General features: G+C 38.1%; 1 protein-coding gene across 2 annotated transcripts in view; it reads right to left on the minus strand.

Annotated features, from left to right (window-relative positions):
• Positions 1–11,144, minus strand: part of gnb1b (guanine nucleotide binding protein (G protein), beta polypeptide 1b) — a 45,699-nt gene extending 34,555 nt beyond the window's left edge. For both annotated transcript variants that reach the window (XM_067460451.1, XM_067460450.1), the window contains exon 1: positions 10,777–11,144. The gene's annotated coding sequence lies outside the window, so the exon portion shown is untranslated. The remainder of the gene's footprint in view (positions 1–10,776) is intronic.
• Between the last annotated feature and the right edge of the window lie 7,399 nt (positions 11,145–18,543).

The following is an 18,543-nucleotide window of genomic DNA, read 5'->3' on the forward strand; positions in this document are numbered from 1 at the left end:
TGAAAGAAGAATGTCCTATACACCTAGGATGACCTGAGGGTGAGTAAATCATGGACTAATTTAAATTTTTGGGTGAACTATCCCTTTAAATAGGTTGTTGGTCGTTTTAAAATATCTGATGGATGAACACACACCTTGATTGTACTCGTAACACGCTGTCAATCGTGACGGAACGTCCTGATGTTATGGACATTTTTTATTACGGTTGCTGATACTAGCCAACTAGCCTAGAGTTTTGTTTTGTGTGAAACATGACAGGGGATCAGGGATGAACATAAACAGTGTGTTGATTCAGCCCTAAAAACAAGACCCTGACATGTTGGCCGATACCAATAACTGATAATTCTTTATATTTGAAAGACGATAACTGATATATTGGCTGATAAACCCAAATCAAAATTTAAGCCTGATTACAAAAAAACAGAAGTCTCACCATTAAAAGCCATGTCCCAGGCACTTCAACATAAACCAAACATATACTGCAAAGCCTAGTTTAAACCAGTTCATTTTCAAATGTATTTTACACTCCTATGGCCAGGGGGTATTCCAGAAGCAGGTTATGTGACACCCCGGGTTTGTTTAAGAGTAAGTTAGTGGATAACCAACTTTTGGTACTGAGGTAACTTTCAGGGTATGTAAGTAACCATGGCACCTCACTCTCTGAACGAAACCTGCTTATGTAAAATAATTGTACAACCACCAAATAGGTGCCGATGTATATTAAGTATGCTATGTAAATCGCCATTAAACAAAAGAAGAAGAGGAAGTAGAATGATGCGCTCTTTCTTAGCGTCTGTTTCCGAACACATTTTTAGAACCAGCATACCTCGAGTAAGCAAGGTTTGGGTTAATCAGCCAAGAGTTCAAGGTATATGTGACGGTAAGTTAGCCTTGCTTTCTGGAATACACCCCAGCTTTCTTTATATCTATAAAAAAACAAAAACACCCCATTGCCTTATAAATAAATGTCCAAATAATGCAAACAAGTCAGTGGACCACATTCCTTGAATAAAGACTAAAAATTGCATGGATCAATAAAATGGAATAGCCATCGCACTGCCAATAATGAAATTATTTGAATTCAACCATATTGGTGATTGAAATTATATTAATAATGCATTAATGTTTTTAAAAACCATTTCAATATTAAAATTGATATTAGGCAACAGCCTCAAATAAAAGGGGTGGGATTTTTTTTAATTACCTCATGATTCGATAAAAAATAGATTCTTATTTTTGAATAAATCTGCTTGAGTCCTTTTTCATGCCTTATTGTGATTAATAACACTAATGTGTCAATAACTTAAAGTAGTGCACTTTTTACAACTTGTGAATTGGCAGAAGATAGAACCGCAATTCATATGCGAATCAAATTTTCCCCCATCCCGATCAAAAACCACATTGCTGTTTGAGCTTCATGGGCTGAAGCGGTATACTCCAGGAAACTGAAGCACTTTGTTAGGCACCTGTTTAGACCTGGTACACCTTTGGTCAATCAGATCATAAATGGACGACGCTAAATACAGGTGTAAAACGATTTGAGCTTGACCACTTTTGAGCAGGCTGAATTTAAAAAATATATTTGTCTATTTTTCAGATTGGTTATTGCAGCATTTTTGGTGGTAACTGAGGTCTGATTGGCGATAGACAGCAGTGCAGCGCCAATCTGTCATATACACATCATTATAATGAGAACACGATTGTAATTGAATGTTGTAAATTCTCTGTGCTTTATTTTCCCGTGCATCAGCGCGCTGTTAAAGGAAATCCACAATGAGTTACATCAGAGCGCGGTCAAGTTAATGTGCGCATCCGCGTCCTTTTCAAGATGCTTGAGTTTAACAACCAGCTAGCAAAGCACTGCCGTTATATCGGCTTGTTTTTATTCTCTTCAGCGTCAGCTCAAATGCGAACAGCCTGACATTACTGACTGGGTTATTTGAGCCGGTCATATTCTTTTTAGATAGGCTATTTCTTTTTCAAAATCATTGATGATGATAATAATGCAGTAGTGTTATTTTGTTCTCATTTTTTTTAACAGTAGACCTGTTTTAAAGTTATTTATCATGGATTCGAAACCACGCAGTGATGCCTGTAATCACTTTGATCATGAAAAATAAAATTACGTGCAGCGCCAATCTGTCATGTACATAGCATTATAATGAGAACTAGGGCTGTGCTAGCCTGGATGCCAGCCGAACTTAGCCCCGCCCACAATTTTGCGTGTGCAGACAGGGTTGCCAAGTTTTTACAACAAAACCCGCCAACTACTAGCCCTATACTATGGCTTCTCGGGGGGTTCTCCGCGGGAAAAATGGTGTTTGGGGGTAAAATGTGTGTTATTTTGGCAAGATTGCTGCTAAAATTCGCACTCATGGGTCTATACATCACATATTAGTCGCTTCAACCCGCGGACATAGAAAACAACCCGTGGAAAAAATGCAGACTTGGCAACAGTGCAGTTGAGCTCTGTCTGTTGACATTTGACAATGCGTCGCTTTGTTGCTCTGATTGGTTGTAGGTCTATCCAATTGAGATCTTTCCTGGTTCGGTTGAAACACGCCTCAATCACAGGCGTGATTGAGGCGTCTGTGATTGAGACACAGACGCCTCTCATGTCTCAATCACAGAAAGGAAACATTTAAAGCTGAAAATTAACATGAAAAAATTACTCATTTCATCTTGAAATCATGTAGTGATTTGTTCTGTGTCTAAAACAATCACCATTATGATCCAGAGCTGTGAAAAATTAAAATAAAACACACGAAAACAACGCTCCCAGAAGTTTTTGCAAAGCTTCAAAGGCCCCTTTAAATTATTAAAACTAGAGGCTAATCTTAACTAGGGGTGACCCCGAAAAGTCGAAGATTCAATATGCGGAGCCTGATTCGACCACCGATCTCACGGTCGAATCTTCGCGGGTGTTATGAAACGAGGATCATACAATTTTGGCAATATGGGGATGCTCAATATTTTAAAGACGTGTCGCGGTGCTGAGCTGAACATCGGTGTGCGACCCCTTTAAGGGCGGCGAGCTTAGCACCGCGCCTTTAAAATTAGAACACGTTCAATGAGTGTCCACACACCGGCGGCAGCATTCAGTGCCTGTCCGCGGCCACTCAGGAAGTTGTTTAAAATCCTGCCGCACCACAGAGCGCTTTCGTGCAGCTCATCTGTCAGTCAGTTCAAAATTGAGCTCACGTGTATATAATGTGCGCGTCAGGTGGCGGTGTGAGTGAGATCCTGAGGCGCGCGGGGCTGAGCTTCGCGTCCTTCACCCGCTTAGGCACAATCGGCTTCAGAACGTGCATGTAAACGCACTCAAAGTTTTCTTTTCCTCTCTATGCAGGTATTTTTTTAGGTTTATTTATCAAAATGTTCTTTTATATATTTGTGTGATATTCTGTATTTCGATCGCGGCTTTAACATGTTATGAGAAAATGGTTTATGAATGTGTATCCACTATTAAACCTAAATAAGAAAGCCATTGTCAGTTCGTCTGTCAGTTGGCAGGCAGTTTTAGTCGCTTTATTAAAAGTTGTTGCTGTGTGCAGTGTGTAAAGGAAAATAAAAATAGTTTTACCCTTCTGCTGACAGTGTCGTGCCTCCCAACCCATTCACACACACAGATGATTCGACTATCAGTCGACCATAGAGAGATTCGACAATTCTGATTCGATTGTCTAAATCCTTAGTCGAGGACAGCCCTAATCCTTTTATCATGTAAACTACACATACACTGCAAGTTATATGCATGTGTTTGGAATGTGCCTATCATAAATCAAAGCCCGAGAATGACTGGGGTCGAGCAGACCACCTGAAAATCTGACAGAATGGACAATATTTGTCTGTATTTGCAATACATGAGCCGCAGTTCAGCTGCGCGCGACCAATGCTGCCTGAGCAAAACGGGCGCGCGGATCCCGCTCTCCATATGCAAAACTTCTGTGCTGCCTGCGCGTGCAGTGTGAAACCGCCGGTAGCGCCGAGTTTTTTTTTTACTTTTTCGCTGACAAAAGCAGAGCTGCGGAGACCAACTTCGCCATACTTTCATTGTTTTGAAGGTCGAGCTGAAATGACAGGAGGGGTTGTGTCGCGAAGATATGCTTCCCCCAGTCTGCATTTTCCTCAGACATACGTTCTCCACCCACACAAAACAGAATTCCATTACAAATATGTAAAATTCCGGGAAAATCTGCGTTAACACCAGATTCCGCGTGAATATGCCAATTCCGCGATTCCGGAATGGGGGGGGGGGGAGCATCAAGCCCTGCATTCTATATGAGAAATCAGATATATAAACTAATAAACAATACAACTTACAATTGCCAACAAAAGGTGGCAAATGCACAAGCAAATTTACAGCCATGAATGTTGAGAATGAGCTTATTCCACAACGAGCTAAAACACGGGTGTACAAAGATTTAGGGGGTGCTCCGATTGATCGGCAACCGATCTCAATCGGCCGATAATCACTTTGGGATGATTGATCGGCGGTCTCTAAAAAGGCACTAAAAATCTGCACTAAAATCGAGCTGCACAGTTGACAAAGGAATTGCCACTTGCACAATCGAGGCAGTGTTGTGTTGTCACTAAAGTTTATCATTTGCATTTATTTTTAAGTCTTGCCAGTGTTCACTCAGCACTCATGCGCTCTCCAAGAGACGGTGTAATAGAACAGACACACACCATCTCACAAAAAGCTTGCGAATACAAATGGCACTGCAATGGTCAAATACACACAAAAATGTGGGTACAAAATTACTCTTAACGAGTTTGCACGTAAACCCCATCGTGACTCGCGGTGAACGTTAACATTTGTGTAACTGCATGTTAGAGCTTAGATTGGGCTCAAAAAAAATCAAGCCCGACCCTAACAGAGCCTGTGAACTTTGTGTCCCAGCCCAGCCCGACACATTCATTGTAATTATGAGCCCGAGCCCAATTTAAACCCAACCATTTTTTAATACGTGGGCATTCTGACGAGAACGAGCCTGTAATGAGCCGAGCGCATCGAAGCGGACCGGTGTGACTCATGTTAAAACATCGCTGTTTTCTCCAGAGCGACTGTACAGCCGAATCTAATTTTGTTGCAATATTGTCCTGTTTAACACTGTGAAGCTGCTTTGAAACAATCGGCATTGAAAAAGCGCTAGGCCTATATAAAGTTGACTTGATTTGGCTCAATAAGCCAACAATGGCTCAAAAAACAAGCGAAATAAACAGTGTATATTTGTTGTTGTTCATATTTGTTTATATATTTGAATCTACTTATGATAAGTGCAAAGATTGAATCCTTATTTGAGGATTGAACACAAACCCAGAAGAGAAGACAATGCTGAATAAAGTCGTAGTTTTTGTTATTTTTGGACCCAAATGTATTTTGGATGCTTCAAGAGACTCTAATTAACCCACTGATGTCTCATATGGACTACTGTGATGATGTTTTTATTCCCTTTCTGGACATGGACAGTATAGTGTGCATACACTTGCATACGCTCTCAGACTAAATATAAAATATCTTAAACTGTGTGTGAAGATGAACGGAGGTCTTACGGGTGTGGAACGACATTAGGGAGAGGAGTTAATGACAGACATTTCATTTATGGGTGAACTAACCCTTTAGGGTGTACTCACACTAGCCAGTTTGAACCGTGCCCGAGTGCGTTTGACTACCAAAGAACAGTTCGTTTGACTAGTGTGAGTGCTCCGAACCGTGCCCGGGCGCGGCTCAATTAGCCAGCCCTGGCCCGCTTGGAAGAGGTGGGCCAGAGCGCGATTCAGTTGGACTCGAGCGCGGTTTGCAAGCAGTGTGAGCGCTAACCGTGCTGGAGTCCGTAATCAAAGCTGCAAAGTCCTAGCTGCACTTCAGCTGGTACCTTGCAAACCTCATAATACGAGCAGCACGATTACGTGAACATTTGCGCGCCACTAAGGCGACACATCTGTTTAACAACAGGCTGTGAGAGGGCTGTGGGCCACCGTGGACCAAACGACACAAAATTATCCACAAAGAAAACAGAGCGATGGACTCCATTGTGTTCAGAGCGCCGCTCTTTCTGTTTATCCCGAAACCGTCGCACCATAATGACGTAAGCGTGCTCCGGCACGAATGCTGAAACCCGAAACCGTCGCACCATAATGACGTAAGCGTGCTCCGGCACGAATGCTGAAACCCGAAACCGTCGCACCATAATGACGTAAGCGTGCTCCGGCACGAATGCTGAAACCCTATGTGAGTGCAGGCCAGCAGGGGAGTGGGGAGGGGGGATATTCGTACTCGGGCCCAGTTCATGGCAACCGTGCCTAGTGTGAGTACACCCTTAAAGTAAAAGCAGTCGAATAAACCGCTGCTGTCTCCGAGTTTCTCTGTGTCTTGTTGTTTGATTAACCTTAATGACACTCACTGCTCTTGAATGGCTAACTTTTGCAACTTTGTAAGGACTTCCTTTTTAATTTTTTTTGTAATGACTAACTTTTGCAACTTTTGTAAGGTTTAATCTTATTTATTCAGGGAAGACCAATATTAATTTACATTTGATTCTTTATTACATTTCTTAAGTATTTCTTACCTCAATACTAATGTTAGACCTATCTAAAAAAAAATTATTTAAAAACAAATGCACTGGATGACCAAAGATTTAGGAGAGATAATTATATACATTTATATAACAAGATTCACCTATAGGGGGGGGAATTCCCCCTATTTTCAGAAATAATCAATTACCAGAATGAATGTCTGTAAAATCCCTCATAAATAATTCTATATGATAAAAGGAAGGTTTCAAAAAGTTCAGTATCGGTGATCGGACCGGCAGATACTGCTTCCTGTGATCTGCTCTGAAAATCCTGATCGGAGCACCCTTACAAATAATTCACAACTTTCTTTTACAGTAGTGTTTATTATAATTTATGTCGCAGCTATTATAGATTTACGCTGCACGTTGCTCTGAACTGTATTTTCGTTTTCAAAATGATTTCAATCATATTTCAACCAATTCAAACAATCATGTTGAACAGTGCGTGCCTCAGCTGAAGTAAATAATACATTATCGGCTTTAAGATAAATCAGCCAAATTTTCCTTACGTTTTTCATTTAAATGTTTGGTCTACTGTATCTACGTACAATGTATGTATATTATGTACATACTCTATTTTATATACAGTACCAGTCAAAAAGTTTAGACACAACAAGGGTAAAGTGTGTGCAAACTTTTGACTGGAACTGTACTATAATATACACAAAGAATAATTGGCCAATGTATCGATATCAGACTTTAACTCTCTAACATCGGTCCAAAAAAAAAAAACGGCTTGGGCTCTAGAAAAAAAATCTTTGAACGGCAAAGACTAAACTCAGATATTAACAGAGTTATGCTAAACATTGTTAAAAAGTATAACAAAACCAACAGTTTATGGAAAAGAAAGAGAGAGAGAGAGAGAGACCATTAATATTATCAGACAATGTTAAGCTTATTAATAAAACTGAACTACATCATTGTGCAGAGTTCACACTTTCACTGTCTGCTGAAATGAGACGTCATTAAACATCATTACTGAATATTCTGTGTCAAAGGCTAGAGTATAAGATAGCACAAAGCAAAGTCAAACGGTTGAATGCAGTATGGCATCAACATATGTGCTAGAAGAGCTCAATCTCACCCTCTCAACAAACACTTGATCAGAGTCAGCTGACTGCAGGACAAAAAGAGAGCTGTAAGAAATGGCCTAAAGGTGCCACAGTCTGCGTATTCCCAGGTCACTTTAGGGCAACTCTTTCTTAGATCCTTTTAGAAATTGTTTATTTTACCAAAACCCTTTGTAAATGATCTGAACACACTAAAATGTTTTACTTGATAACACACACACCGCCCTGATCTCCAAAAAGAATGTTATTCTGTCAACATAAATTACTCCAAATGTTGAGGATGATGCGGCTTATTAAGCATTAAGAGAAGAAAAATAAAATGCATATCGCTAAAGCTGGATCATAGAAAAGACAGTAACCAGCACTATCACTATCCAAGCCTGTAATCCTAAAAGCTAAAATCCACGTACAGTAAATCTGTAATCCCTCTCAGCGTCACTCATGGAAAAAACAGCTGTCCAGAGCCGGGCTCACAGTCTAAGAATCGCTGGTGCTGTTTCAGAAGAGCTTGCACACAACTTTTATTACTTATCTTAATGACTTCTACATGTTGTTCATGCTAAAATGGAAGGGGGAAGTTGCTTTAGCTTTTGGAAAACTTCACCATTTCAAAACATGAATTCGAAAATAGTCATTTTATTAGATCACAACATCAGATAAACTGGTTACAAAATGGGTGTCAACAGAAAAAAATAAAATATTCAAACTCCATCTGAACTGAAATCAATTTTGCCATCACAACCCTCCACTTATCAGCTTATATGGCGTCCGATGGGAATCAAACTCATGCTTTTAGTGGCACACAATTGCAATAAATCAGCGATAGTGTGTCTTTAATGCAAACAATGCACAGTACATAAGACATTCAGAAGCTTTCCCAACATGCATCAGTTTCTATGAAAGGACTAAATGCCTGGCTTTGACAATTATAAAAATCAATAATTGCAGTGCTTCACCCTTTTGCCTTTCGTTTTAAATAAAGCATTTAAAATTGGATTACCTAAACAACATGCTATTGTGAGCATGACAATACAGAGAGGTATTTAAACAATACCAACAGAAGCGCAGAAAAGCACAAGTTTAATACGTTAAAGATTTGCATCACGGCATAATCGAAATACTACTCGATATGCGATTATTTATTCTATTCGTGATGTGGTTCGCATGATATTTTAATGTGACATATTGTTATTACTCTGAATCTGCCAACAGATCTAAAGAAAATATTTTAATTTTGTGTGGCAAATTTTTACCCACAAACAAATGTATGTGCGCACTTCCTACTTTTTCAAATTTTAAGAGTCAGAGTCAGAAGTCTTTTAGTTTAACTAGCAATAAAATATGAAAATAAATCCTTACTAATGACTGATTAAGTTCAACCATCTGTCTTTTTTCATATCTTACTCTTATCAGCATTGATTCTTTATAGGAATTGTATACCTGTTTTTTACTTTCATTTATCCCATTCATGTATGATTATCATTACTTCTGTCTTGAATTTACATACAATGTTTTTGAATGCATCGTATGTGTTCTCCTGAAGGTATTTACACCGTGTAAAACAAAGATTAAAAAAGATAGGAGATTATAATTATGTCAAATTCGTGTAAAAAATTATGGATATGCAGCTTTTAGTGTCACAAATGGATTTTTCAACAAAAAATAAATCAACTTTCGCATCTAAATAATTACAAGGGCTCATTTAAAAAACAAACCGCGGTGTTGAAATGCATTTCCTCGACGTTTCAGCGGGTTAAATGCACGGCTTGCTGCTATGAGTGCGGAGAGGAAAGCCGGAGAGGGAAAGAGAGAGGCTACGGACGCCATCTTGTTCTTGGGCCCCACATTGAAGAATTCATTGATTCCGTTTATTTATTCATGAACGGTGTTCCTTTATCTAAATGCCAACCGAAGAGAAAGGCAAACTCGATCGGTACAGGGGAAAAGAAGGAGAGAAGGGGAGGGGGTGCAACATATTTATCCCTTAGCCTATATTTCCCCGACCAATCCCTTAATAGTGACCTCAATACTGAGCCGCTCGCCCGTTCTTAAAATATTCCAGCAGCGATAAAGGCCATCAGGCTCCATTCATTTCGCCTATCTGAAGAGCCGTAGCGCTTTTTGCTGCATTGCCGTGATAGATGTTAGGAGAAAACGCATTTAACATGTCTTTATCACTCGCAAAAGCAGTTTAGGGAGGATCGTAGTGGAGCATCACTGAGATGTCGGGAATGGAGTCAGTGCAACCCATGTAACTTACCTGAACAGCAAGGCCCTTTAAATACAGACTAATGGAATCCAATTAGGTTGGTTATACACTTAATGCAATAAAGAGTAACACAAGTCGCTTAAATGCACACTGGATTTCACGTTAAGCCATTGGGAAACTTAATAAACCCATTGGCACGTAAATACACATAGAAATCGCACCCTAGATTAGCTAACGTTACTAATATTCAGCATGCAAGCTGGTGCAGATTCAACTAACGTTACACACTCGGTTGAACAAAAATGACTAATCCTTATTTACCGACTGCAATTCGATCAATATTCACATTCAGTAACCTACACAGCATTTGGCGAACAAAAATCCTCGATTCTGTAAGAGAGGAAGGCCTAGCTGGGTTGAAAAGCCGAATATTTTGCTTCGGTAACGTTAATTAGCCAGCTAGCCTACAGACAAGCCTCTCAACTAAAACCCCTCGCCACTCTCTAGCAATAAAAATAAACATTTGTTGCTTTTAAAACACCTCTAAATCACACGACACGACCGAATTCGGTTTAATTTCAGAAGTAAGTTAACGTTAACGCCGTTTTGCTAGCAAGCGCGGCTCGCGCATAACGGCCTAAAGTGAAGCCAACCGACTTCATTCACACTACAACCACGGGTTAAATACTCTTAAAAGTCACGATTTTGAATTATAAGGGCGAATAACCGTTTAAAATAACAGTTTCCCCCATTTGCCTAGCATTGTTGTCTATGTAAATCGGTCGGCTAGCCGCTACCTGCGCCTCACCCCACCCCCCTTCATTCTCTATGGTGATCAGCGTTTTATCCAACAAATTCATTCGTTTTAAACCAAACAACCTGTTCCTCACATTTGAAATAAGCATATGGTGTTCCATACCTGTTCTCAGTCGTAAATGGCCTTTGTTTATATGGCATTGACCGAAAAAAAACGATGGTGTGGCTGTCAAATCCACGCATCAACGAACAAGACGAGCTAGCTCGCTAACTAGCAGCGGGAAGAAGTACCGAATCCACTTCCACAGCGACAAAACTCGCTCCAGCGGGCGGGAAATGAGACTGTTTGAGGGGGATCTCAACTGCGATCAAAAAATGCAGTCATAAATGTCCAATTGGAGACTTTGGTCAACGAATAAGTCCGTCGGTGGCCACTTCCCGTTGCCTTCCTTGAAGGAGCACTTCTCTCCAGTTGAGTTCACCTCTCATCCGGCCATCAGACGGAGATGGGCGCGGTAACCCTGCAGTCTGCCCTGGGAAACCCCACGCCGCAGCGAGCAGGAGTTGAACTGACAGAAACGTTTACAAGCCAATTTAGCACTCACAAATGTACATTTTTTTGTTGGCTAAACGTCTTTTTGGTTTTATTTGGATTGATTGTTTTTGTCATTGTACAAAATATATGCCATTCAAATAACGAGAAAATAAGTCATTAGCCTATTATGAGGGTTTTTTCATTATTTCGAGATGTTAAGTCAATATTTCGAGAAAGTTTCTCATTATTTCGAGATGTTAAGTCAATATTTCGAGAAAGTTTCTCATTATTTCGAGATGTTAAGTCAATATTTCAAGAAAGTTTCTCATTATTTTAAGATGTTAAGTATTTATGTTCAATATTTCGAGTGTTAAGTCAATATTTCGAGAAAGTTTCTCATTATTTTGAGATGTTTAGTCAATATTTCGAGAACGTTTCTCATTATTTTGAGATGTTAAGTCAATATTTCGAGAAAGTTTCTCATTATTTTGAGATGTTAAATCAATATTTCAAGAAAGTTTCTTATTATTTTGAGATGTTTAGTCAATATTTCGAGAACGTTTCTCATTATTTCGAGATGTTACGTCAATATTTCGAGAACGTTTCTCATAATTTCGAGATGTTACGTCAATATTTCGAGAACGTTTCTCGTTATTTTGAGATGTTAAGTCAATATTTCAAGAAAGTTTCTCGTTATTTTGAGATGTTTAGTCAATATTTCGAGAACGTTTCTCGTTATTTCGAGATGTTAAGTCAATATTTCAAGAAAGTTTCTCATTATTTTAAGATGTTAAGTATTTAAGATGTTCAATATTTCGAGATGTTACGTCAATATTTCGAGAAAGTTTCTCGTTATTTCGAGATGTTAAGTCAATATTTCGAGAACGTTTCTCATCATTTCGAGATGCTACGTCAATATTTCGAGAAAGTTTCTCGTTATTTCGAGATGTTAAGTCAATATTTCAAGAAAGTTTCTCATTATTTTAAGATGTTAAGTATTTAAGATGTTCAATATTTCGAGATGTTACGTCAATATTTCGAGAAAGTTTCTCGTTATTTCGAGATGTTAAGTCAATATTTCGAGAACGTTTCTCATCATTTCGAGATGTTACGTCAATATTTCGAGAAAGTTTCTCGTTATTTCGAGATGTTACGTCAATATTTCGAGAACGTTTTTTCATTATTTTGAGATGTTACGTCAATATTTCGAGAAAGTTTCTCATTATTTCGAGATGTTAAGTCAATATTTCGAGAAAGTTTTTTCATTATTTTGAGATGTTAAGTCAATATTTCGAGAAAGTTTCTCGTTATTTCGAGATGTTACGTCAATATTTCGAGAACGTTTTTTCATTATTTTGAGATGTTAAGTCAATATTTCGAGAACGTTTCTCATCATTTCGAGATGTTACGTCAATATTTCGAGAAAGTTTCCCATTATTTTGAGATGTTAAGTCAATATTTCGAGAACGTTTTTTCATTATTTTGAGATGTTAAGTCAATATTTCGAGAACGTTTTTTCATTATTTTGAGATGTTAAGTCAATATTTCGAGAAAATATTGACTTTTTTTTAACTTCATCAGAATTGTACGAAACTTGGTACCGGTTTTGGCATTTGCTATGTGGAAAAAAAAATCATGGACGCAAAAAGATTAAAGGCACAATATGTAATTTGTCGCCTCTAGAGGTCGCTTATTCAAAGGAAGTAGGTTGATGACAGCGTGATTTGGCATGATCTTTTATTTTTCCAGAGACCAGCGCTTCTGCTTATGCGTATATGTGTGGTAACGCAGCAGTCCGTGTCCTGGTTAGCTTATTTCTGGATTTAAAGGTGCCAGAGAATGCATTGATACATATATTTTTAAAATGTTCTGACATAGAAGGTATGTGGCTTAGGCAAGGGCAAAAATTCTCCAGAGACCGTTTTACATGTCCATTTACATCCCTCAGATTTGTCCCTAAAATGAAATGAGATGATACCTTATTTGGAAGGGTCGTGAATCATAATGTTAAGCTCTGTTCCTATTGGCTGTTTTATAGCAAGGCTAATTTCAGTAGCTTACGCAGGTGCAGTTATTCAGCAATCGCAAATAGTCGAGAGATTCATTCTTGGATTTATTAACCCTTTACTTCATCACTGAGAAGGTTTGATGGCAGATTGAGTTTTTTGGATATTTTAACCCCCAAATCTTACATATTGTGCCTTTAAAAGGTCCTGAAAAAATAGTACTTAAATTAATGGCAGATGGATTTCATCCTGTGTTTTGGTTCTGCGCCCAAACGAAATCTGACTGTAAGCTATTTTTTTTTTGTTGAGATTTTGGAAAATTTGGAACACATGGCTTTGAGTTTCTCGCAGTTTTAGAGTAAAATGTGTTTTTGAAAAGATATATTATTTCATATACAAATTGAAAATAGTATTTTTGAGCATTTTTCATAATAAGACAATTCTGTAACTGTGTTCAAGTTAGCTTATTTTTAATTCAGCAATAATTTGTCAAGTGTCATCTTTGAAAAGAGATCAAACTTTAGTCTGTGCTGTAAGCATACAATATTTATGACCGTTTAAGTTGGAAATTTCCTTTTCAGGTATAATTGTAATAAATGGATTATAACCACAGCATAAATATAATTTAGTACCATAAAATCCCCTAAAAAAATACAAAATATAAAATAAAAAACATTATCAAACTAAAATATACTACATTCATTTAATTTAAAAAAAGAAAAAAAAAACATGAAGAGCACCAGCATGTTTTTATAAGTGTTTAAAACCAACATTAGACGTGACAACTAGCCCCTTACTCCTGATACAGCAACAACAAAAGAAAAAATTAAACTAAACCTACTAATATTGGAGTAAATATTTAATATTTGAAGGTTGCTAAAATGAGGATTTGCAATGAAATAAAAGTAATGCTTTTAAAGGGGATGTATGTGAGCGAACGTTTGAAAGTGTGTTGAGTTTACCATCACTGATCGTGATATTTGCATGGTACTTCAAAGAATATCACAGTATTATATACCATTTACACAAATTACTTATTTTAGTGTTGAAATGAGACATTTGAGGATCTTCAAAAAGCAATTATGATGCATTTAAGAACTACTTTCTCTACAATTACTTTTTAGTTGGTAAGATTTTGGTATATCTAAACAGATTTTCTGATATCACAAATCTTATTTTTCATCCTCTCCTCTCAAAACACCTGTCATATAGAAACGGCTCAAGGATCAATGAATTCAATGGATAAAATCAAGTCCCACATTTCCAGACAGCAACATTGAATCCACATGTTCCAGATGTGGGCCGACACTGTGTTGCTGTCCAGGCATATTTTTCTCAGTGAATATTCTGTTTTACTCAGAAATGCATCACAATATGGAGAAGTGAAAAAGAAATGATTACACATGCCATGTAGAGTTTAATGTGCTCAAAACATTATTTGGTGAAAAATCACCAAATAATGTCACGGTTCAAAATCTTAGTGGTCCTAAATATTCTACAATTTCTTTACTTTCCTTTTTTAAATATTATTTCCTATTTCGAAACATATCCGGGTCATGATACTGCATGGTTCTCATATTCATTACCATGATCATACCATCAATATTTATTGTATATTATACTATTTATTATGCATGATTAGGGCTGTAACGATACACCAAACCCACGATTCGGTTCGTATCACGATTTTTGACCCACGGTACGATACAAACCTCGATATGGGGGGGGGGGGGGGGGGAACAAAACAGTTCAAAAGATATTTTGAGGGAAAAAAAATAATCAGTGTGTCTCCGGCATAGCATGTTGGTTGTGTTGCCGGCCAGTTGGGGAAGCTTCTTGATTCAAATTGTGTGGGTCTGGTCAACTACACGATTGCCATCCATGTTCTCCACCGGGTAGCCGAAATGTTGCCATACTGCTGACTTAAAAATTGGACCTGGACAGGAAGGATAATTCTGGGAGTTGGAAGGGGTGTGTCGCGATTCTGCCTTCACACATCGCGATTTCGATTTCATATCGCATATCGTTACAGCCCTATGCATGATAATGCATTTTACATAATCAGAAATGAGAAAAACGCTGCCACTTGAGAAATCTGTTTTGAGAAATCACATGTAGTGCCAATTATTTCAGTATTTTTAACGAATGCCTTATTATTAGTGCTGTCAAATGAATAATCAGGATTAATCTAAGTTTGCGTTATATTTAAGACATTTTTGCATATAAATATTTTATATATCAATATAAAAAAATATTAAATATACAGATGCATGTGTGTATTTATATATTTTTTAATAATTACACACACACACACACACACACACACACACACACACACACACACACACACACACACACACACACACACACACACATATATATATGTAAATACAAACATTCATTTGACTTTACTAATTATTATATTATATAATGAATGCATAGTCTTCTTGTCTTATGAAAACCGGTTGAAGTCATGTTTTGCGGTGCATTGTATTTATTTTCATATTAGCCTTTAAATAAACAACAAAAATCATGGATTTTTCTAAAAAGATTTTCAAATGCTCAAATTGCTACGTTTATAATATAATTTGCAATGAAAAATATAAAACAAAAAAACATTTTCACTATAAAGACATAAGAGGGACATTAAATCAAACTTAGGCAACTGAAGTAAACCATCACATATGGCTCACTAAGTGTTGCTTACATTTATTATCTTGTAACTATGGATTATATTTACTCCTCTTAGTATGTCAGACAGTTAATTTGAGAGCAGTTTGGCTTGTGTTTCATAAACAGACGAATAAGAGGATTATCGCAGATCAGCAGTAATGCAGTGTGACCGCCAGGAGGCAGCGTCTGACAGCGAGATGAGTTCAAGAGCTTACGGACGACGCCATCTGCAGACTGTACTAGCGAACACATTTGAATAATTGTTACAAAACATTAGACAACGGGTAAGCGCATTTTAAGATTGACATCATTCATAATCCAGCCATCCATCTTTTGGATTAATTTTAGTCAACAATTCAGTTTAATCAAGGATTTGTCCCATATTCAGCGGCTGCCATGCATACCAACACATATGTTGGATAAAATTAGGGTTCATTAATATTAATATTAAAAATAAAATGTTGTTTTGACAGGTAAAGGCACGTTTAACTATGAAGGTTTGTGGGGTTATGGCTCTATACCACGAAAGAGCATGAAACGATATCAAGAGGCAGAGCACATGCTCTTCAGGTAAATACTTTTTTACAGGTTTACAGGTCCATATCAAAAAATTACCATATAGTGATAAAGTTCATTATTTTCCAAAATGATAAAAACTTAACTTTCATATATTTTAGATTCATTGCACACCAACTGGAATATTTCAGGTCTTTTATTGTTTTAATAGGCCTACTGATGATTTTTGCATACAGCTCTTGAAAACCTCAAAATAATCTAAAAAAATTAGCATATTTCATCCGACCAATAAAAGAAAAGTGTTTTTAATGCAAAAAAAGTCAACCTTCAAATAATTATGTCCAGTTATGCACTCAGTACTTGGTGGGGAATCCTTTAGCAGAAATGACTGCTTCAGTGCGGCGTGGCATGGAGGCGATCAGCCTGTGGCGCTGCTGAGGTGTTCTGGAGGCCCAGGATGCTTCGATAGCGGCCTTAAGCTCATCCAGAGTGTTGGGTCTCGCGTCTCTCAACTGTCTCTTCACAATATCCCACAGATTCTCTATGGGGTTCAGGTCAGGAGAGTTGGCAGGCCAATTGAGTACAGTAATACCATGCACTGTGAGCAGGTGCCAGGTCGTGCTGAAAAACCAAATCATCTCCATAAAGCTTTTCAGCAGATGGAAGCATGAAGTGCTCCAAAATCTCCTGATAGCGAGCTGCATTGACCCTGCCCTTGATAAAACACAGTGGACCAACACCAGCAGCTGACATGGCACCCCAGACCATCACTGACTGTGGGGACTTGACACTGGACTTCAGGCATTTGGGCATTTCCTTCTCCCCAGTCTTCCTCCAGACTCTGGCACCTTGATTTCCGAATGACATGAAAAATTTGCTTTAATCCAAAAAAAGTACTTTGGACCACTGAGCAACAGTCCAGTGCTGCTTCTCTGTAGCCCAAAAGTGGCTTGACCTGGGGAATGCGGCACCTGTAGCCCATTTCCTGCTCACGCCTGTGCACGGTGGCTCTGGATGTTTCTACTCCAGACTCAGTCCACTGCTTCCGCAGGTCCCCCAAGGTCTGGAATCGCTCCTTCTCCACAATCTTCCTCAGGGTCCGCTCACCTCTCCTCGTTGTGCAGCGTTTTTTGCCGCACTTTTTCCTTCCCACAGACTTCCCACTGAGGTGCCTTGATACAGCACTCTGGGAACAGCCTATTCGTTCAGAAATGTCTTTCTGTGTCTTCCCCTCTCGCTTGAGGGTGTCAATGATGTCCTTCTGGACAGCAGTCAGGTCGGCAGTCTTACCCATGATTGCGGTTTTGAGTAATGAACCAGGCGGGGAGTTTTTAAAAGCCTCAGGAATCTTTTGCAGGTGTTTAGAGTTAATTAGTTGATTCAGATGATTAGGTTAATAGCTCGTTTAGAGAACCGCTTCATGATATGCTAATTTTTTGAGATAGGAATTTTGGGTTTTCATGAGCTGAATGCCAAAATCATCAGAATTAAAACAATAAAAGACCTGAAATATTTCAGTTGGAGTGCAATGAATCTAAAATATATGAAAGTTAATTTTTTATCATTACATTATGGAAAATAATGAACTTTATCACAATATGCTATTTTTTTGAGAAGGACCTGTATGTGTGTGTATATATATATATATATATATATATATATATATATATATATATATATATATATATATATATATGTTGTCTATATTAGATTAAATATGATCTGACATTTTTTTATTGAGCTGCACCCACAAAAATGCTAGGCTAATGATGTATTAATTAATAAATATATACATGTGTGTTTGTGGAAAAGGTTCAGAGAAAAAAAAAGCAAATGAATAAATGAAACCAAAGTACTGTAATATAGACTACTGTATATGTCGTACGATGCAATGTAATATGAAAATTTGAGATTAATTTAGAGTAAAAACTGAATTGACCCAGACATGTTCCTGACCAATTCATTCATTTATATTAAATAAAACAAAAATGAGTGTTTTAGACCCTAACCATCACATACTGCACATGTGAGGCAACAAGGGGTTAACATCCCTGAACTCTTCCACATTCACAGCATCTGTGTCCAACCATTAAATCCTGTCCTCATTCCTGCTAAGCCAGACGGACAGCCATCTGAGCCAATCAGAGCCCTCAGCTGCCCCACAGCCAACCAATAGCAGAGCAGGAACGGAGGAGGGACG

Source organism: Pseudorasbora parva, chromosome 12, assembly GCF_024679245.1.
Source record: "Pseudorasbora parva isolate DD20220531a chromosome 12, ASM2467924v1, whole genome shotgun sequence".
Taxonomy (NCBI): domain Eukaryota; kingdom Metazoa; phylum Chordata; class Actinopteri; order Cypriniformes; family Gobionidae; genus Pseudorasbora; species Pseudorasbora parva.